Source organism: Artemia franciscana, chromosome 5 (genome assembly GCF_032884065.1).
Source record: "Artemia franciscana chromosome 5, ASM3288406v1, whole genome shotgun sequence".
Taxonomy (NCBI): Eukaryota; Metazoa; Arthropoda; class Branchiopoda; order Anostraca; family Artemiidae; genus Artemia; species Artemia franciscana.
Window position 1 is genome coordinate 11299171 of NC_088867.1, and position 20500 is coordinate 11319670.

The following is a 20500-nucleotide window of genomic DNA, read 5'->3' on the forward strand; positions in this document are numbered from 1 at the left end:
AAGCATAAAAAGGTAACATTTTAATTTCCTTGGTTGAAAATCCTTAGCCGGAGGCTTAGATCCTAATGTAAGGTTTCTCTTCCAAACGCCTTTGGTAAGTGAAAAACAAAAAGTACGTTTTGAAAAAAAACTACCAAATGAAAAACAAAATTCTTTAAATTAGTTTAAACTCGATGCAACAAAAAACAATTGGGAGCAGAAAAGTCCTTAAGCAGCCTGAAAAAAAAAAATAATAACAGAGTAATTTACAAGGCTTTCTAAAGACTTCTACCGGCCATGAAATCGATAATTTTACGATACGATTTTATCACAGGCAGCGCAGTAGCGCTGCGTTAGTAAAAAGCGATATGGGCACAATATATTCTTTATTTTTTTATTCGTTTTTTCTTTTAGACCCGGGTACTTTGCATCGAGGTAGTTGTCGTACAAACTTTGAAAAGGGCTCATTTGACTAAAAAATTGGATGAGCCTGTGCCCTTTTTAATAGTCGAAAGTGATTGGAGGAAAACTAACACCCCTCCCACGCCCACCATTTCCCTAAATAAATCCTTTCAAAATTTTGAGATAGCTTGTCTGTTCAACATAGTTGAAAGATCTGGAAATCATGTCTTTGAGGATGACCACCCGCCTCCAGAGCCCTCAGGGCAAGGGTTGTAAATTATGCACTGGCGGCATAAATAATTTATATAGAAAGGATGATCGTATAAACTCCGGAAGGGGCTAAGTGGATTGCAAATCAGAAGTTTTTGTGCGATTTTTGAGATTCAGGGTGATGGGAGGGGGGATACACCCCTCCTGCACCTCGTATTTTCCCAAAATACATCTGATAAAAATTTTGAGATAGCTTGTCTGTTCAACATAGTTGAAAGATCTGGAAATCATGTCTTTGAGGATGACCACCCGCCTCCAGAGCCCTCAGGGCAAGGGTTGTAAATTATGCACTGGCGGCATAAATAATTTATATAGAAAGGATGATCGTATAAACTCCGGAAGGGGCTAAGTGGATTGCAAATCAGAAGTTTTTGTGCGATTTTTGAGATTCAGGGTGATGGGAGGGGGGATACACCCCTCCTGCACCTCGTATTTTCCCAAAATACATCTGATAAAAATTTTGAGATAGCTATTTGTTGTCACAGAAACTTCGAAAAAGACTCATTCGATTTAAAACTGAAAAGGCTAGTGCCCTTTTTAATAGTCAATCAAAAGTGATTGGAGGGCAACTAACCCCCATTCCACGCCTACCATTTCCCCAAACACATCCAATTAAAATTTTGAGATATCCATTTTGTTCAATGTAGTCGAAAGGTCTGGAGATTATACCTTTGACGATGACGACCCCCCTACAGCCCTCAGGGCAAGGGTTGTAAGTTATGCCCTGGGGGCATATAAGGTATATGTAGAAAGGGTGATCGTATAAACTTCGGAGAGGACTCATTGAGTTGGTATTCAGAAGTTTTAGTGCCCTTTATAAGATTTAGAAGATAGAAGGGTGGTTACCCCCCCCCACACCTCACATTTTCCTGAAATGCATCTGATAGAAACTTTTAGATGACCATTTGATGTCTTAGAAACTTCAAAAAGAGCTCATTCGATTGGAAATTGAAAGGGCAACTAAACTCCCTCCCACGCCCATTATTTCCCCAAACATATCCTATACAAATTTTGAGATAGCCATTTTGTTCAGTGTAGTTGATATTTTTGAAAATTATATCTTGGAGGAAGACTACCTCCCACAGCCCCTCAGTGCAAGGGCTGTAAGCTATGCCCTGGGGCATATAAGGTACATATAGAAGGGTTTATCATATGACCTTTGGAGGGAGGCAAATTGAATTGGTAACAAGAAGCTCTAGTGCTCTTTTTAAGATTCAGAGTGATCAGAGGGTAGATACTCCCCCCACCCACACCTCGTATTTTCCCGAAATGTATCTTATTTTAATTTTGAAATGGCCGTTTGCTGTAGAAGAAACTTCGAAAACAGCTCTTTCGATTGGAAATTGAAAGGGGCAGTGCTCTTATTAATAGGCAAAAGTGACTAGAGGGCAACTCACCCCTCTCCCGCGACCACCATTTCCCCAAACACACCAATAAAATTTTTGAGATAGCCATTTTGTTCAATGTAATTAAAACGTCCGGAAATTATGTCTTTGAGGATGGCAACTCCCCTCCCCCACAGCCCTCAGGGCAAGAGGTATAAGTTATGCCCTGGGCGTAGATAAGTTATATATATAGAATGGGTGATTGTAAAAACTATAAATAGCCGAGTCAAACTCAAAAAGAGCAAAAATTAAAATGAGTAGGGCTGATAACCCCTATGCCTTCTCAAGACCAGAACACAATTCGCGCTTTACTGAAAACAAAATCCGTTTGAAATTTCAACGGATATGGTCCTGAGAAGGTACAGATCAGCTCTACTCATTTTAATTTTAACTCGTTTTGAGTTTGAGTTGGCTTTTTATTGTAATTTCTGTTCGTTTTGAGTTTCATTGATTTATTGATAGCAATTTGTGGTAGTTTTACGCTTGGAAGATTATTTGACTTTATTTTTGCTCATTCTAGGCTTAATGGAGCTCTTTACTTTTCTTTGAGAAACTTGTTTTGTTGGGAAAAAGTTTTTTGAATTAATTCTTTAAAAACTCAAGCGAACTTAGTTTTCAGTTAAGCGCTAATTTTTCATAATTCTACAAATATAGGGAGACATCACGAGTCAGCTTATTTAAAATAGCTTTTCAGATATGCATAAACTGCAAATCTATAAAAAAATTTCCGTTTTAAATTTCAACTTCTCTCTTTACTTTCATCAGAAAAAACTTGTTTCTTCTGACAAAGCGACAATGAGGTATTCAATTCATTGGAGGATGCAAAATCCGGCGTAAAATGTAACTCCTGTCAGTACATAGCTTAAGACCAACTACAGGAGAATCGCAGGTTCCCCTCCCCCAACCCTGCCCATGTGAGTTATGTAACAGCGAATTCAAACGTATACACAGAAGTATGCCAACGGTAGGATCACCTTTTACAGGGTGTTTACGTGGGATACGCACGGATGTCGCACCATCTATGAAAATTTCTTCCAGCTTCAAAGACTAGTTTTATTTGAATCTATAATATTTTATAATGGTCTTTTTTAAGCGTCTTTATAAAAAGGGAGAAAACATTGTTTATGTTCTTCCAGTTGAGCAACAGCAGTAAATGATGTTCCCTTTGTGAAAATGGTGCCGCCGAGGGCGAGGACGGACAGCCATCGGACGTGTTGGCATTTTCAATTTTGGGTGTGAAAAGTCAGTTGCGCTAACATAGGAATTTTGGGGGATGGGGTGGTAAAAATTGGATAAAAATTAGCGAATTTTATCTAATATTTACAAAAAATTCGTGTTTTAAGCCCCCCAGATTTTAATCCCCCCCCCGCTTTTCGTGAATTGAGACCACTGCTTGGTGTTCCCATGGAATCTACTTTCAGAGGCAACACTCTTGCGTTGCCAATAGTCCTTGTCTCTCCCATGTATTATTTGTTTTTTCTAGACCGCCTCGTATATAATGTTGCAGTCAAAGAAACTTCGGAAGGGGTTCAATCAGTCGTAACTTAGAAATTATTCTTTCTGGAACGGAAAAGTGTCCCTTGTAAGAGTCGAAAGTGACTGGAGTGCGATCAATATCCTTTTGCTACCAATATGATATACTCCCCAAACCCAGGCCAGGATTCATATCAATAGGCCCAGACCAAGGGACGCACAATGCCAGGAGGCGCAATAAATTATAACTGAGTTTTTTTTTTCTGGTGTGACGTGGATGGGACCGACATGGTTTATCGTCATAGTTCCAGGTGTAATCCGCCACTACATCACTTATAAACTGTCAGATGTCTCTCAAGAAAGGCAGCTGAAAGTTTGGTATCACCTCTCTCTTTCATTACTTTTGGCTCATCAGTGGCGTTCTGGTCAGAGCTTCCACTATCCCTGAATATTCAGGGATTTCCCCAGAAATCTCGCAAAAACAGAGCGGCAAAAACGTTTGGACTTAGAAGCGTCAAAACCTTGAATCCGGCATTGCCCACACCCTGAGGCAGAGGTTCTAAATCATGCATATTGCTAATTGGTTTTAGATAGGATTTACAGCAGAAATTGAGGGTCGTGTTTGATTTTTGGATGTCCGATTAGCTTGAAACTTTCAGAGATTATTTCTAGGGGCAAGAGGAGTATTTATTTTTGGAGGGGGTATTATAAGAAATAATACACAAACTGTTCGTCCCAGGTCAGTTCGAAGCTTACTGCCGTAAGTCGTTGTACCAAAATTTACCTTATGTACGAAATGAGGCCCAGTAAAGGACAAGAAACATTTTTTTTTTTGTCCGAGCAGCTTGAAAGTTACTTCCTAAAGTCTTTTCAAACAGTTCGTGGTAACTGTACCATGAGCTGTGGTACAACTGTACAAACTGTGGTAAGGAGCGACCCGGCTCAATAGTAACCGAAACTCTAAAAAACAAAATTTTGATACCAATAGTTACATCAAACGGATTACATTTTAATGCTGATTTTAAATAAATAAGTTTCATCAAGATTAGTCTTATCTATCAAAAGTTACGAGCCTTAGAAAATTTGCCTTATTTTAGAAAATAAGGGGAAACCATCGCTTTCAGCGTATCAGAGAACACTAAGAATCTTAACGAGAATTACACCGTCAGATTCAGCGTATCAGAGCCCTACTGTAGAAGTTTCAAGCTCTTATCTTCAAAAATGCGGAATTTTGTATTTTTACCGGAAAATAGATCGCGGATGCGTGTTTATTTGTTTGTTTTTGTTTTTTTCCCCAGGGGTGATCGCATCAACACAGTGGTCCTAGGATGTCGCAAGAGGGCTCATTTTAAAGGAAAATAAAAGTTCTAGTGCCCACTTTAAGTGACCAAAAAATTGGAGGGCACCTAGGCCCCCTCCCACGCTCACTTTTTCCCAAAGTCACCGGATCTAAATTCTGAGATAGCCATTTTATTCAGCATAGTCAAAAAACCTTATAACTAGGTCTTTGGGGACGGCTTACTCCCCCACAGTCCCCATGGGAGGGGCTGCAAGTTGCAAACTTTCACTAGTGCTTACACACAGTAACGATTATTGGGAAATGCACATACGTTTTCAGGGGTATTTTTTTTTAGGTTAGAGGGGCAGGGGAGGGAAGGAGTTATGTGGGGATAACTTTCCACGAGGGAAGAGAATTCCCATGAAGAAGGGGCAGGATTTTCTAGCATTATTTAAAAAAAAAACAATGAAAAAACAAATATGAAAAAGTTTTTTTCAGTTGAAGGTAAGTAGCGGTATTAGAACTTAAAACGAACAGAAATTACTACGCATATTAGGGGTTCACCTCCTCCTAGTACCTCGCTGGTAACGAACTGTAATAAGGAGCGACCCAGCTCAATAGTAACCGAAACTCTATAAAATGGAATTTTAATACCAATAGTTAAATCAAGAGAATTGCATTTTTATACTGATTCTAAATATAAAAGTTTCATCAAGTTCAGTTTTGCCCATCGAAAGTTACGTGCCTGAGAAAATTTGCCTTATTTTAGAAAATAAGGGGAAACACGCCCTAAAAGTCATGGAATCTTAACAAAAATCAAACCATGAGATTGAACATATCAGAGAACCCTACTGTAGAAGTTTTAAGCTCCTATCTACAAAAATGTGTAAAAAAAACTACATTAAAACTTAAAACGAACAGAAGTTACTCCGTAAAAGAAATGGGCTGTTCCCTCCTCAACGCCCTGCTCTTTACGCTAAAGCTTTTTACTGTTTGAAAAAATAGAGCTGAGATAAAGAGTCAAACTTTTGCGTACAGATCGGGGTGTCGAGGAGGGAACAGTCCCTTTTATATACGAAGTACTTTCTGTGCGTTTTAAGTTTTGATGTCGCTCCTTACTTTCAGTTAAAAAAATTATTTTTTTTATTCTGGGACAAAAAGTCGAACTTTAGCGTAAAGAGCGAGTTATTGACGAGGGATAATCTCCCTCATACATGGAATAATTTCTATTCGTTTTAAGTTTCAATGATGCTCCTTACTTTCAGTTGAAAAAACTTATTTTTTTTAAATTTCTGATGTGTTTTGAAATAATACCCGGAAATCCAGCTATTCCATCATATGCAATTCCCTTCCCCACGGAAAATTCCTCCATGGAAAGTTTCTCCCACGTAAATCACCCCTCCCCGAGGAAAATTCCCTCCAGACAACTTCATCCTCGCAGAAAATTCCCGCCAGAAAATTTCTTGCGGACGATCCTGCCTGGAATATTCTCCTTAACATACCTTTATTTGAAGGAATATGATCTTTTTCAGATCATCCTATAAAACCCCCTTCGTGGAAGTTTTCCCCCGGAACTTGATCGGAATTTTGATCGGATGACTTCAGGGGAAAAGAGCGTAAGATGCGGGCTAGTTACCTTCCAATCTTTTTGATCACTTAAAAAGGCCACTAGAACTTTTAATTGCCGCTTGAATAAGCCCCCCCCCCAATATTCAAGGTAATCAAACGATTACTTCTGGGAAAAACAAACAAGCAAAAAAACAAAATAAAATAAACGCATCCGTGACCTTCCTTCTGACAAAAAAAAAAAAAAAAAAAACAAACAAAACTCCCCATTTATTCGCATGGGAGCTTGAAACCTATACAGCAGGGTTTTCTGGTACGCTGGATCTGTTGGTGCAATTTTCATAAGGATTTATTGGACTTTTGAGGGTGTTTCTCTTCCTCTTCTCGAAAGTTGGGCAAATTTTCTCAGGTACGTACTTTTCGATTGGTAACACTGAACTTAATTATTATTATATGTTTGGAATCATCCTAAAAATTCAATTCTTTTGATGTATCTATTGATATCAAATTCCGTTATTTAGAGTTTCGGTTGCCATTGACCCGAGTCGCTTCTTACTTACAGTTCATTATTACGAACTATTTGATCTTCATTTTAACGTAGTCTTCTTTTTTGCTCTTTGTGTTTTGATTAATATAAACCACACTGTTAAAATTTTTGTTGTTGTCAGTAAAGTGCAAATGACCTCAAGCCATTTAGTGGCATTGAGACAGGGGACATCCCCCGCCCTTATTCGTGATAACTTTTACTTGTAAAAGTTGATTAGCCCTGGGATTTGAGTGTTCTGTGACAAATAAAAAGCCCATGTTCGAAATCCAAATCGTTTCAAACAGTTCGTGGTAACGAACTGTAGCAAGGAGCGACCCGGCTCAATAGTAACCGAAACTCTAAAAAATGGAATTTTGATACCAATAGTTACATCAAAAGAATCGCATTTTAATGCTGATTTTAAATATATAAGTTTCATCAAGTTTAGAATACCAATCAAAAGTTACGAGCCTGAGAAAATTTGCCTCATTTTAGAAAATAGGGGGAAACACCCCCTAAAAGTCATACAATCTTAACGAAAATCACACCATCAGATTAAGCGCATCAGAAAACCTTAATGTAGTAGTTTCAAGCTCATATCTACAAAAATGTGGAATTTCACATTTTTTTTTTGCCAGGAGACAGATCATGGATGCGTGTTTATTTGTTTTTTTGTGTTTTTTTTTTTTCCCAGGAAATTAAAAGCTCTAGTGCCCTTTTTAAGTGACCAAACAAATTGGAGGGCACCTAGACCCCCTCCCACGCTCATTTTTTCCCAAAAGTCACCGGATCAAAATTCTGAGATAGCCATTTTATTCACCATAGTTGAAAAACCTAATAACTATGTCTTTAGGGACGACTTACTCCTCCGCAGTCCCCGTTAGAGGGGCTACAAGTTACAAACTTTGACCTGTCTTTACATATAGTAATGGTTACTGGGAAGTGTACAGACGTTTTCAGGGGGATCTTTGGGTTTAGGGGGGAGATTTGGGGGGGGGGTTACGTGGGAGGATATTTCGACGGATGAACTTCTCATAGGGAAAAAAATTTCAATGAAGGGGGCGCAGGATTTTCTTGCATTATTTGAAAAAACAATGAAAAAATAAATATGAAAAGTTTTTTTTCTACTGAAAGTAAGGAGCAGCATTAAAACTTAAAAAGAACAGAAATTATTACGCATATGAGGGGTTTACCTCCTCGCTATACCTCACTCTTTACGCTAAAGTATTTTTAGTAATTTCAACTATTTATTCTACGGCCTTTGTGATTCAGAGGTCATTCTTAAGGAATTGGGAAAAAATTTAAGCTTTAGTGTAAAGAGCGAGGTATCGACAAGGGTTGAACCCCCTCGTATACGCAATAAAAACATACGAATATAGAAGTTCGTTGCATAAGTTAATTCGTAAGTTACGTATATTTTTTACCAATGAAAACGTTTGTAAAAAATTAAAAGTTCTAGTTGCCTTTTTAAATAATCAAAAAATTGGAGGGCAACTAGGCCTCCTCCCTCGCTCCTTTTTATCAAAATCTTCCGATTAATTACAATTTATTAATATGCAAATTTTGTTTTAATTATTTATGTGCGGAGAGCCAAAATCAAAACATGCATTAATTCAAAAACGTCCAGAAATAAAAAAAAACAAGTTTTTTTAAATGAAAGTAAGGAGCAACATTAAAACTTAAAACGAACAGAAATTACTCCGTATATGAAAGGGGCTATTCCTCCTCAACGTCCCGCTCTTTACGCTAAAGTTTCTTACTGTTTTAAAAAGTAGAGTTAAGAGAAAGAGTCAGACAAAATAATAAAAAGTCCAAGATACAAGGCTTACATAACGAGACTAGATCTTCTCTCTTTTGCGGAGTTGGGGGGGGGGGTTGTAATTCGGAAAAAATAGAAAAAATGAGGTATTTATAACTTACGAACGGGTGACCAGATCTCAATAAAATTTGATATTTAGAAGAATCTTGTGCTTTAAAGCTCTTATTTTAAATTCTGACCAGATCCTGTGACATTGGGGGAGTTGGAGGGGGAAACCGGAATTCTTAGAAAACGGGAAAATTGAGATATTTTTATCTTACAAATACGTGATCGGATCTTAATGAATTTTGATATATAGAAGGATATTATGTCTCAGACGCTCCATTTTCTGCTCGAATTGGATCCGGGGACATAGGGGGTTGGAGGAGGGAAACAGAAATCTTGGAAAACGCTTATAGTGGAGAGATCGGGATGAAACTTGTTAGGAAGAATAAGCGCAAATTTTAGATACGTGATTGACATAATTGGAACGGATCCGTTCTCTTTGGAGGAGCTGGGGGGTGTTAATTTGGAAGAATTAGGAAAATTGAGGCATTTTTAACTTAAGAACGGGTGACCAGATCTTATTGAACTTTGATATTTAGAAGGTATTCATCTCTCAGAGGTCTTATTTCAAATCCTGACCTGATCTGTTGACATTTGGGGGGTTGGAGGGGGAAATCGGACATCTTGGAAAACGCTTAGAGCGGAGGGATCGGGATGAAGCTTGGTGGATAGAATAAGCAAATGTCGTAAATATGTGATTGCCGTAACCCTACTGGATTCACTCTCTTTGGGGGAATTGTGGGGAGGGGTTCAGTGCTTTGGCGAGTTTGGTGCTTCTGGGCGTGCTAAGACGATGAAAATTGGTAGGCAGGGAGCTACACAGATTGACTTGATAAAGTCGTTTTCCTAGATTCGACCATCTGAGGAGCTAAAGGGAGAGGAAAAATTAGAAAAAATGAAGTATTCATAACTTACGAGTGGGTGATAGGATCTTAATGAATTTTGATATATAAAAGGACATTGTGACTCAGACCTCTTATTTTAAATCCCGATCGGCATTAAACCTCTGATTTTCCTTTTAAATCAATCTATTGGCTCTTAGAATTTTGTTGGAGCTCATACCATATGAACTCTTGGCTCTTAGCTCTTCTTGCCTCATCACAAGTGCCATATGAGCTCTTACCTCTTGTTTCTTATGGCCCTCAACTGGTACCTTTAATGTGAGCCTCATAATAAAAATCCTAGGGTAATGAGATAATTTTTCCTGGATTAGTGCTTAAACAGTTTAGTTTAAGACAAAATATAGAGATGGGTAAAGCAAGCTTCACGTGCTTTAGCGCGGATTTTCCCAAAATTGACATGAATAGGTCCTGAAAAATGAGTGAGTCTTTAAATCATAATTAAATTAAAAAAAACTAGTTTTTTTAACTGCAAGTAAGGAGCGACATTAAAACTTAAAACGAACAGAAATTACTCAGTGTATGAAAGGGGCTGTTCTCTTCTCAACGCCCTGCTCTTTACGCTAAAGTTTGACTCTTTCTCTCAATTCTACTTCATTAAACAGTAAAAACCTTAAAAAGGCAACTAAAACTTTTAATTTTTAACGAACGTTTTTATTAGTAAAAAATTTACGTCACTTAAGAATTAACTTACGTAACAAACTTTTATATTCTTATATTTTTTTAAATGTATATGAGGGGGTTTGTCCCCTCGTTAATACCTCACTCTTTACACTAAAGCTTAAGTTTTGCCCCAATTCTTTAAGAATGACCCCTAAATCAGAAAGGCTGTAAAATAAATAGTTGAAATTACTAAAGATACTTTAGCATAAAGAGCGAGGTATTTCGGAGGAGAAGAACCCGTCATATGCGTAATAATCTCTTTTAGTTTTATGTTTTAATGCTACTCCTTACTTTCAATTGAAGAAACTTTTTCATGTTTATTTTTTCATTGTTTTTATAGTAATGCTAGAAAATCCTGCACCCTTTTCATTGAATTTCTCTTCCCCCATGACATATTCCTCAAAGGAAAGATCCTCCCACATAGCCCCCTCACCTCAACCCCCCCCCAAACGAAAAAATCCCCCTGAAAACATCTGTACACTTCCCAATAATCATTACTGTATGTAAACAATGGTCAAAGTTTGTAACTTGCAGCCCCTCCCCTGAGGACTGTGGGGGAGTAAGTCATCCCTAAAGACATAGTTATTATGTTTTTGACTATGCTGAACAAAATGGCTATCTCAAAATTTTGATCTGTTGACTTTGGGTAAAAAATGAGCGGGGAGGGGGCCTAGGTGCCCTCCAATTTTTTGATCACTTAAAAGGGCACTAGAACTTTTCATTTCCATTAGACTTGGTCGATACAATGACCCCTGGAAAAAAAAAACAACAACAAAACAAATAAACACGCACTTTTGATGACAAAGACTAAATTTGATGAAACTTATATATTTAAAATCAGCATGAAAATCTTAATTCTTTTGATGTATCTTTTAGTATCAAAATTCCGTTTTTTAGAGTTGCGTTTACTATTGACCGGGTCGCTCCTTACTACAGTTCGTTACCACCAACTGTTTGATAAGGTGGATTTTTTTATTGCCTTTTGTAAACTTCGCACTGACACTAAAACAATTATTCGAAATAAATTTTGAATATTTTAACTTTGTATTTTTGAATGTCTGTGTCATCACCTTATATCGTGCAGTTTGAAAGAGGTTAAGATGTTTTTATTGTGTCTTTTTTAAGTGTTTGTCTTCGCGCTCAGTGTGTATTTCTTCTTTTTTTTTCTTTCGTTTATTTCTCTGTCTTTTGCTGTGTTTGTGTGACGGATTTTCCAATAAATAATAATAATAATAATAATAATAATATAAATAATTATATGAAAATGATAGAGCAAATAAAGGAAAAAAGAATTAAAAAAAAACTAATGAAATTAATAATTTTTATATAAATATCAAAAAAGATTCATAAAATATTATATAATAATGTATACAAATATTTATAAATAAATTTTCAATAGTTATTTCAAATTTAGGGTACAAACTTTTTTCCATATAAACCTCGTGGGATGAAAATATTCGCACCTCCTGTTTTTAACTAGGTATTGTGAATTTTGGATTCTAGATGCTGCTAACTTTGATTAACGCAATTTCACATATTATGGACTTTCAAAATGTCTTGTATCGTAGTAGGTTAAGCATGAAACTTTAGAGACCTGAACCGGAACCACCCGGTCCCGAATACTTCAAAAGGCGTTGTTAGAGAGGGATTTATAACCCACCCTATTAAAGAAAATACGCTCGACTGATTGGCCAAAAACGTGAACTTGGCTCCCCCCCCTCAATCTTAATGAAAAGAAAAAAAATACTACATACGTGACTGTGCGTAACGTCTAATTTTTTCTAAACTGATAAAGTTTTTTAGCTTTTGACAAGAAAATTGTGTTTTTCTTACTTTGAACGCTAAATAATTTTTTATTTTCTTTTATTCAAACAACTGCTCGTTGGTAACGAATAAAAACACAAAACGTGTTTTCAGTTTCTTCGCCATTCTCTAAAATTTATAATTACTATGGACTTTGCCTCATCGAGTTTCATCAAGTTTAGTCATACCCATCAAAGTTACAAGCCTGAGAAAATTTGTCTTATTTTGGAAAAAAGGAGAAACAACCCCTAAAAGTGATAGAATCTTAACGAAAATCACACCATCAGGTTCAGCGTATCAGAGAACCCTAGCATGGAATTTTCAAGCTCCTATCTACAAAAATGTAGAATTTTGTATTTTTTGCCAGAAGGCAGATCACGGTGCGTGTTTATTTGTTTGTTTGTTTTTTTGTTTTTGTTTTTTCAGGGGTAATCGTAACGACCCAGTGGTCCTAAAATGTTGCGAGAGGGCTCATTCTAACAGAAATGAAAAGTTCTAGTGGCCTTTTTAAGTCACCAAAAAATTGAAGGGCATCTAGGCCCCCTCCCACGCTAATTATTTTCCATATGTCACCGGATCAAAATTCTGAGATAGTCATTTTATTCAGCGTAGTAAAAAACCTTTCAACTATATCTTTGGGGATGAATTACTCCGCCACATTCCCCGTGGGAGGGACTACAAGTTACAAACTTTGACCTGTGCTTACATATAGTAATGGTTATTGGGAAGTGTACAGACGTTTTCAGGAGGATTTTTTGGTTGGGGGGAGGGTTTGAGAAGAGGGGGATATATTGGGAGTACTTTTCATCGAGGAATTTGTCATGGGGAAAGAAAATTTTCATGAAGGGAGCGCAGGATTTTCTAGCATTATTAAAAAAAAATAAAATGAAAAAAATAAATATGAAAAAGTTTTTTTCAACTGGAAGTAAGGAGCAGCATTAAAATTAAAACGTACAGAAATTATTACTTATATGAGGGGCTCAACTCCTCCTAATACCTCGCTCTTAACGCTAAAGTATTTTTAGTAATTTCGACTATTTATTATACGGTTTTTGTGATTCAGAGGTCATTCGTAAGGAATTAGGACAAGGTGGTAAACCCCTTCATAAAAACATATAATTATGTTTTAAAATATATAATCATGTAATGAAGACATGAGAACACAGAAGTTCGTTACGTAAGCTAATTCCTAAGTTATGTATATCTTTTACTAATACAAACATTCGTAAAAAAATTAAAAGTTCTAGTTGCCTTTTTAAGTAACCAACAAATCGGAGGGCAACTAGGCCTCCTCCTCCGCTCCTTTTTTTCTCAAAATCATTCGGTCAAAACTATGAGAAAGTCATTTAGCCAAAAAAATAAATATGCAAATTTCGTTTTATTATTATTTAATTATTCATCTGCGGAGAGCAAAAATCAAAACGTGCATTGATTCAAAAACATTCAGAAATTAAATAAAAAAACAAGTTTTTTTAACGGAGAGTAAGGAGAGACATTAAAACTTAAAATGAAGAGAAATTAATTCGTATATGAAAGGGGCTGCTTCCTCATCAACGCCCCGTTCTTTACGCTAAAATTTTTTGCTGTTTTAAAAAGTAGAGTTAAGAAAAAGAGTCAAACTTTAGCGTAAATAGTGGGGCGTTGATGGGGAAGCAGCCCCTTTCATATACGAGGTAATTTCTGTTCGTTTTAAGTTTTAATGTCGCTCCTTACTTTGCGTAAAAAAACTTGTTTTTTTATTTAAGGGGGTGATTAAGTGAACTGATGGAACTCGAAAATCCCATGTTAAATTGAAAATTTATATTTAAAAAGTACTCAAGTATTCATTGGCGGAAGATGCCGCTTTTAATATCAGGCCATAGCTTCTTGAAGATGCTACAAAATGTTTGAAAGGATTTTTTTCTATTTCCTCTAATTGCTTAGAAATCTTAGAAAATGTCTAGGGATTTTTCACAAGTGTACTCTATGAAGGATATTGCTTTTGGAACAAAATTGGTACTATCATGTGCAGAAGACAATAACCTATAAGATGATTGGAACCATTTTTTGATGTATTTTCCTGTTTTCTAACAGTCCCCTAGAATATTTTCAGCTACCTGAAATTTTTACAAGTCGGTTGCCATAAAGAATCGTTTCAGATCGCCGATAATAACCCCTAGAGACGAAAATGACAAGCTGGAATAATCAGCTGCTTGTTAATAGTGTGAAATTTTCATAAATTATTTCAATGCAATGAAGAAACATAGAAATGAGAAATAGTCAGGAGCCTTCAGGAAAGTTATGCACACAAAGCCGAAATCATGGGGAAAATTAAATCAAAGCGAGGTATGGAACTGCGAAACTGCGAGAAATTTGGGGATAGGCTAGTGGATAAAGAACCGAAAAGAGTCTAAGGCGGACTATTGCACGGAAGTTGGAAAGAATGGACTGGTCAACCCCAAACGAGGCCACGACTACTTTTACCAAGTACAATCAGTCAGCTTGAATGTGCTCAGCTATATACTTGCTTTTTCATGATTTTTACCCAGAAAGACTTCTACATTGAAAAGATAGACCGCAATCCAGGCTTTTGGACCGAAAAGATTTTTCCCAAGCTGAAAGGATTCTTCATTGATGCTTTGATCCCAAAGTTCCACAGGGGGTTCCAATACAAGAGCCGTACTTATAAGATTAATCGTCTAGTACCGGTAACAGGAAAATTCATTTTCCTTACATTCTATCCTTCTTTGTAGTTACATACTTAATTGTATTGTCATTTGAAATAAAATACCTTTGTTTATATTGCTTGTCCTCCAACTTTATCAAACAGTTCGTAGTAACGAACTGTAGTAAAGAGCGACCCGGCTCAATAGTAACCGAAACTCTAAAAAATGGAATTTTGGTACCAATAGCTACATCAAAAGAATCGCATTTTAATGCTGATTTTAAATATATTAAATAAAAAAAACAAGTTTTTTCAACTGAAAGTAAGGAGCGACATTAAAACTTAAAACGAACAGAAATTACTTCGTATATAAAAGGGGCTGCTTCTTCATCAACGCCCCGCTCTTTACGCTAAAGTTTGACTCTTTCTCCCAACTCTTCTTTTTAAAACAGTAAAAAACTTTAGCGTAAAGAGCGGGGCGTTGATGAGGAAACAGCCCCTTTTATATACGAAGTAATTTGTGTCCGTTTTAAGTTTTAATGTCGCTCCTTACTTTAAGTTGAAAAAACTTGTTTTTTTATTTAATTTCTGAATGTTTTTGAATAAATGCATGTTTTGATTTTGGCTCTCCGCAGAGTAATAATTGAAACAAAATTTGAATTTTTTTTTTTTTTTGCTGAATGGCTTACTCATAATTTTGATCGAATGATTTTGGGAAAAAAGAGCGGGGGAGGAAGCCTAGTTGCCCTCCAATTTTTCGGTTAATAAAAAAAGGCAACTAGAAATTTAATTTATTACGAATGGTTTTATAAGTAAAAGATATACGTAACTTATAAACTAGCTTACGTGAAGAATTTTTTATTCTCATATTTTTATTACACATATGAGAGGGTTCACCCCGTCGTCAGTACCTCTCTCTTTACACTAAATTTTAAATTTTGGCCCAATTAATTAAGAATGACCCCTGAATCACAAAAGCCGTAGAATAAATAGTTGACATTACTAAAAATACTTTAGCGTAAAGAGCGAGGTATTAGGAGGAGGTGAGCCCCTCATATGGGTAATAATTTCTGTTCGTTTTAAGTTTTGATGCTGCTCCTTACTTCCAGCTGAAAAAAAACTTTTTCATATATATTTTTTCATTGTTTTTTTTTTAATAATGTTAGTAAATCCTGCACTCCCTTCATGGAAATTTTCTTCCCCCATGACCAAGTCCTCGATGGAAAGTTCCCCCAGTATATCCCCCTCTTTTCGACCCCTCTCCCCGACCAAAAAATTCTCCTGAAAACACCTGTACACTTCCCAATAACCATTACTATATGTAAGCACTGGTCAAAGTTTTTAACTTGTAACCCCTCCCACGGAGACTATGGAGGAGTAAGTCGTCTCCAAAGACATAGTTATAAGGTTTTTCGACTACGTTGAATAAAATGGCTATCTCAGAATTTTGATCCGTTGACTTTGGGAAAATAATTAGCGTGGGAGGGGGCCTAGGTGCCCTCCAATTTTTTTCGTCGTTTAAAAAGGGCACTAGAACTTTTTATTTCCGTTTGAATGAGCCCTCTCGCAACATTCTAGGACAATTTGGTGGATACGATCACCCCTGGAAAAAAAAAAACTAAACAAAAAAAAACAAATAAACACGCATCCGTGATCTGCCTAAAAGTCATAGAACACTACTGTAGAAATTTCAAGCTCCTATCTGCAAAAATGTGGAATTTTGTATTTTTTGTCAGAAGGCAGATCACAGATGCGTGTTTATTTGTTGTTTTTTTTTTTCAGGGGTGATCGTATCAACCCAGTGGCCCTAGAATGCTGCAAAAGGGCTCATTCTAACGGAAATGAAAAGTTCTAGTGCCTTTTTTAAGTGACCAAAATCTCGGAGGGCTCCTAGGCCCCCGTCCCACGCTAATTATTTTTCCAAAGTAACCGGATCAAAATTCTGAGATAGCCATTTTATTCAGCGTAGTCGGAAATCCTTATAACTAAATCCTTATAAGTGTACAGACGTCTTCAGGGGCGTTTTCATTTGGTCTGGGGCAGGGTTGAGAAGAGAGGGATATGCTGGGGAAACTTTTCATGGAGGAAGAAAATTTCCATGAAGGGAGCGCAGGATTTCCTACTATTATTAAAAAAAAAACAATGAAAAAATAAATATGACAAAGTTTTTTCAACTGAAAGTGAGGAGCAGCATTAAAACTTAAAAGGAACAGAAATTATTACGCATATGAGGGGCTCACCTCCTCCTAATACCTCGCTCTCTACGCTAAAGTATTTTTAGAATTTCAACTATTTATTCTACGGCTTTTGTAATTCAGGGGTCATTCTTAAGAAATCGGGACAAAATTTAAGCTCTAGTGTGAAGAGGGAGGTACTGTTGAGGGGGTGAGCCCCCCTCATATATATAATAAAAATGTGAGAATACAGAAGTTCCTTACGTAAGCTAATTTGTAAGTTACGTATGTCTTTAACTAGTAAAATTTATTTTTACTAATAATTTTACTAATAAAAAAATTCGTAAGAAATTAAAAGTTCTAGTTGCCTTTTCAGGTAACCAAATAATCGGAGAGCAACTATACCTCCTTCCCCGCTCCTATTTTTTCTCAAAATCGTTTGGTCAAAACTATGAGAAACCCATTTAGCCAAAAAAATAAATACCCAAATTTCGTTTTAATTATTCATCTGTGGAGAGCATAAATCAAAACATGCATTGATTAAAAAACGTTAAGAAATTAAATTAAATAAAAACAAGTGTTTTTAACTGAAAGTAAGGAGTGACATTAAAACATAAAACGAACAGAAATTACTTCATATATGAAAGCGGCTGTCTCCTCATCAATGCCCCGGTCTTCACGCTAAAGTCTGACTCTTCCTCTTAACTCTATTTTTTAAAACAGTAAAAAACTTCAGCGTAAAGAGCGGGGCGTTCATGAGGAAGCAGTCCCTTTCATATACGAAGTAATTTCTGTTCGTCTTAAGTTTTAATGTCACTCCTTACTTTCAGTTTTATTTTTTTTTTAATTTAATTTGTAAGAAAACTTTGGTTTTCTAAGAATCCTCGAAGAAAGCTTTCAACTAAGTTCGCTGTTTAGTTTCGAATTAATGAAATGAGGTATTTTAAATAGCCTATCCCTAGGAAATAAAGTGGAAAAAACAATAAATTTTAAAATGCATTCTATGCATGCCGTCACAGTTGCATATACATGGGCATTTTGTACTTGAGAATGATAGTGCTCTTTTGCTCATTTTCTAATCTCCCTTGGTCGGTAACCAAGCTTTGCAAGACACTGTCAAATATATTATTATTTCTCGGCTGAAGCATCTCACCAAAGGAAGCTGTCAATCAAAACCTTTGACAAGACTTGATAATTGGTGCTATTTGAAGTTTTGACAATCGACGATCTCTAGAGAATTAAAAGACAGAAGGGTAACCTTACTTCAATTCTGAAGCTCGATGTTTTCAAGTTCACTTAATCACGGCCTTAATTTATTAAAGATCAGCTGTACAAAGTATATATTCATACATACATACATACATGCTATGATTTATTCCTCCAATATATATATATATATATATATTTTGGAGGAATAAATCATAGCATGTTTGGTTAGTGAGAAAGATCTGTCTTCATACGATAAGAAAGTTAATGTTGGAGTGGATTTAGATTAGCTTTTAATCCAGGCGTTATGCGAGATATCAATTCTGGTGGATCTTTTCTTGCTAATCATCTGTCACATATCTTTGCATTCATAAATATATTTTGCTAAATGATTAACTTTAAAGACCGAAAAACAATCAAAATAAAGTTACACATTATTCAAATTGAAATTAAGGTAAAAAGATTAAACTCAGTATGAAATCTATCCTGGAGAAATGTATATTGTTCATTTTATATACGTTATGTTCTACAGAATTCAGGAAATTCTTCCGAAAAGGTAATTTTTGAAATGAGAAAAAAACCAGTTTTTAATACCATTTATCGTACCTACACAAGAAATGATGGTTTTTTTGTTGTCCGCTTAGTTAACGTTTTGTGTCAAAGCTACTCGCCTGGAGCTACTTTTATTAATTACTTATTAATTACTTATTATTATTTTATTATTTTTATTATCAATTACTAATATTAATTGTTTAAAACAAAGCATTAAAGATCTGTTTCTTCTTTAAACAAAAAATACAAAAAGAAACGACGGTATGTTTTGATTTTTCTTAAACTGGAAATTTAATTTTACATTTAATTCTTGTACGGTTTTCTTCGTTCAGCTCCTTAAAAAGGGTTGAGGGGTCTTATCTCTCCTGGATAGGAGGTGATTAGAAATTATATAAAAAAATAGTTTTAAACTGAAACTACGGAGGATCATTAAAACTTAACGCGACCAGAAATTATTCCGTTTATACAGAAAGGTTAATGCAGTAATGTTCTATATTAAATTGTAACAAAAAACAAGTAAAGATTAATTTTTAAAAAAGAGGTTTTACCGAGGAAAATAAAAAGCGAAGTTGTAATTAAAAACGAACAAAAATTATTCCTTCATAGACTATCAAACATATATCAGTAAAACCAGTTCAAATAAATCAACTGGTGATATTTGCCTATGTTTGTAGGATTATAGAAAACTAGCACTTTACTGAAAATACAAAATAATACAGGAATTTCGGTACGGTAAAACTAAACAATTTAAGGACATTTTAGCAGTATAAAAGTAAAATACTTTTATATTGTTGTTTTTTTTTTTTTTTAATTTGACATTACTTCTGCACAATGAGCTCAGCTCAATGATTGACTGTCGTTTTGGATCTGAATTAATTGAAAAAAAAAGAAGTTTTTTAACTGAAAGTAATGAGCGACATGAATACTTAAAACGAACAGAAATTACATCGTATATTAAAGGGGCTTTTCCCTCTTCAACACCCCGCTCTTTACGCTAAAGTTAATTCTTTCTCTCAACTTAACTTTTTAAAACCGTAAAAAACTTTAGCGTAAAAAGTGGGGTGTTGAGCGAAGTATTAGGAGGACATGAACCCCGCATATGCGGAACAATTTCTGTTCGTTTTAAGTTTTAATACTGCTCCTTACATTCAGTTGAAAAAACTTTTCCATATTTATTTTTTAATTATTTCGGTTTTGTTTTAAACAGTGCTAGAATATCCTGCACTCCCTTCGTGGAAATTATCCTCTCCCATGACAAATTCTTCCATGGAAATATCCTCCCGTGTAACCCCCTCCCCTCAACAAAAAAATCCCCTGGAAACATCTGTACACTTCCCAATAACCATTACTATACCTAAACACTGGTCAAATTTTGTAACTTGCAGCCCTCCACCCCTTGAAAAGTGAGGGAGTAAGTCGTCTCTAAAGACCTTGTTATTGGTTTTTTTTTTTTACTATGCTGAACAAAATGGCTATCTCAAAATTTTTATCCGTTGATTTTGGGGGAAAAATGAGCGTGGGAGGGGGCCTAGGTGTCCTCCAATGTTTTGGTCACTTAAAAGGGGCACTAGAACTTTTAATTTCAGTTAGAATGAGCCCTTTCGTGACATTCTAGCACCATTGGGTCTATACGATCACCCCTGAAAAAAAAAATAAATAAAAAACACGCACCCGTGATCGGTCTTCTGACAAAAAATACAAAATTCCACATTCTTTTGGTTACTATTGAGCCGGGTCGCTCTTTACTACAGTTCGTTACCACGAACTGTTTAAAAAAAAAATCCATGATTATTTTGTAGGCAAGTTCGAAGTGAA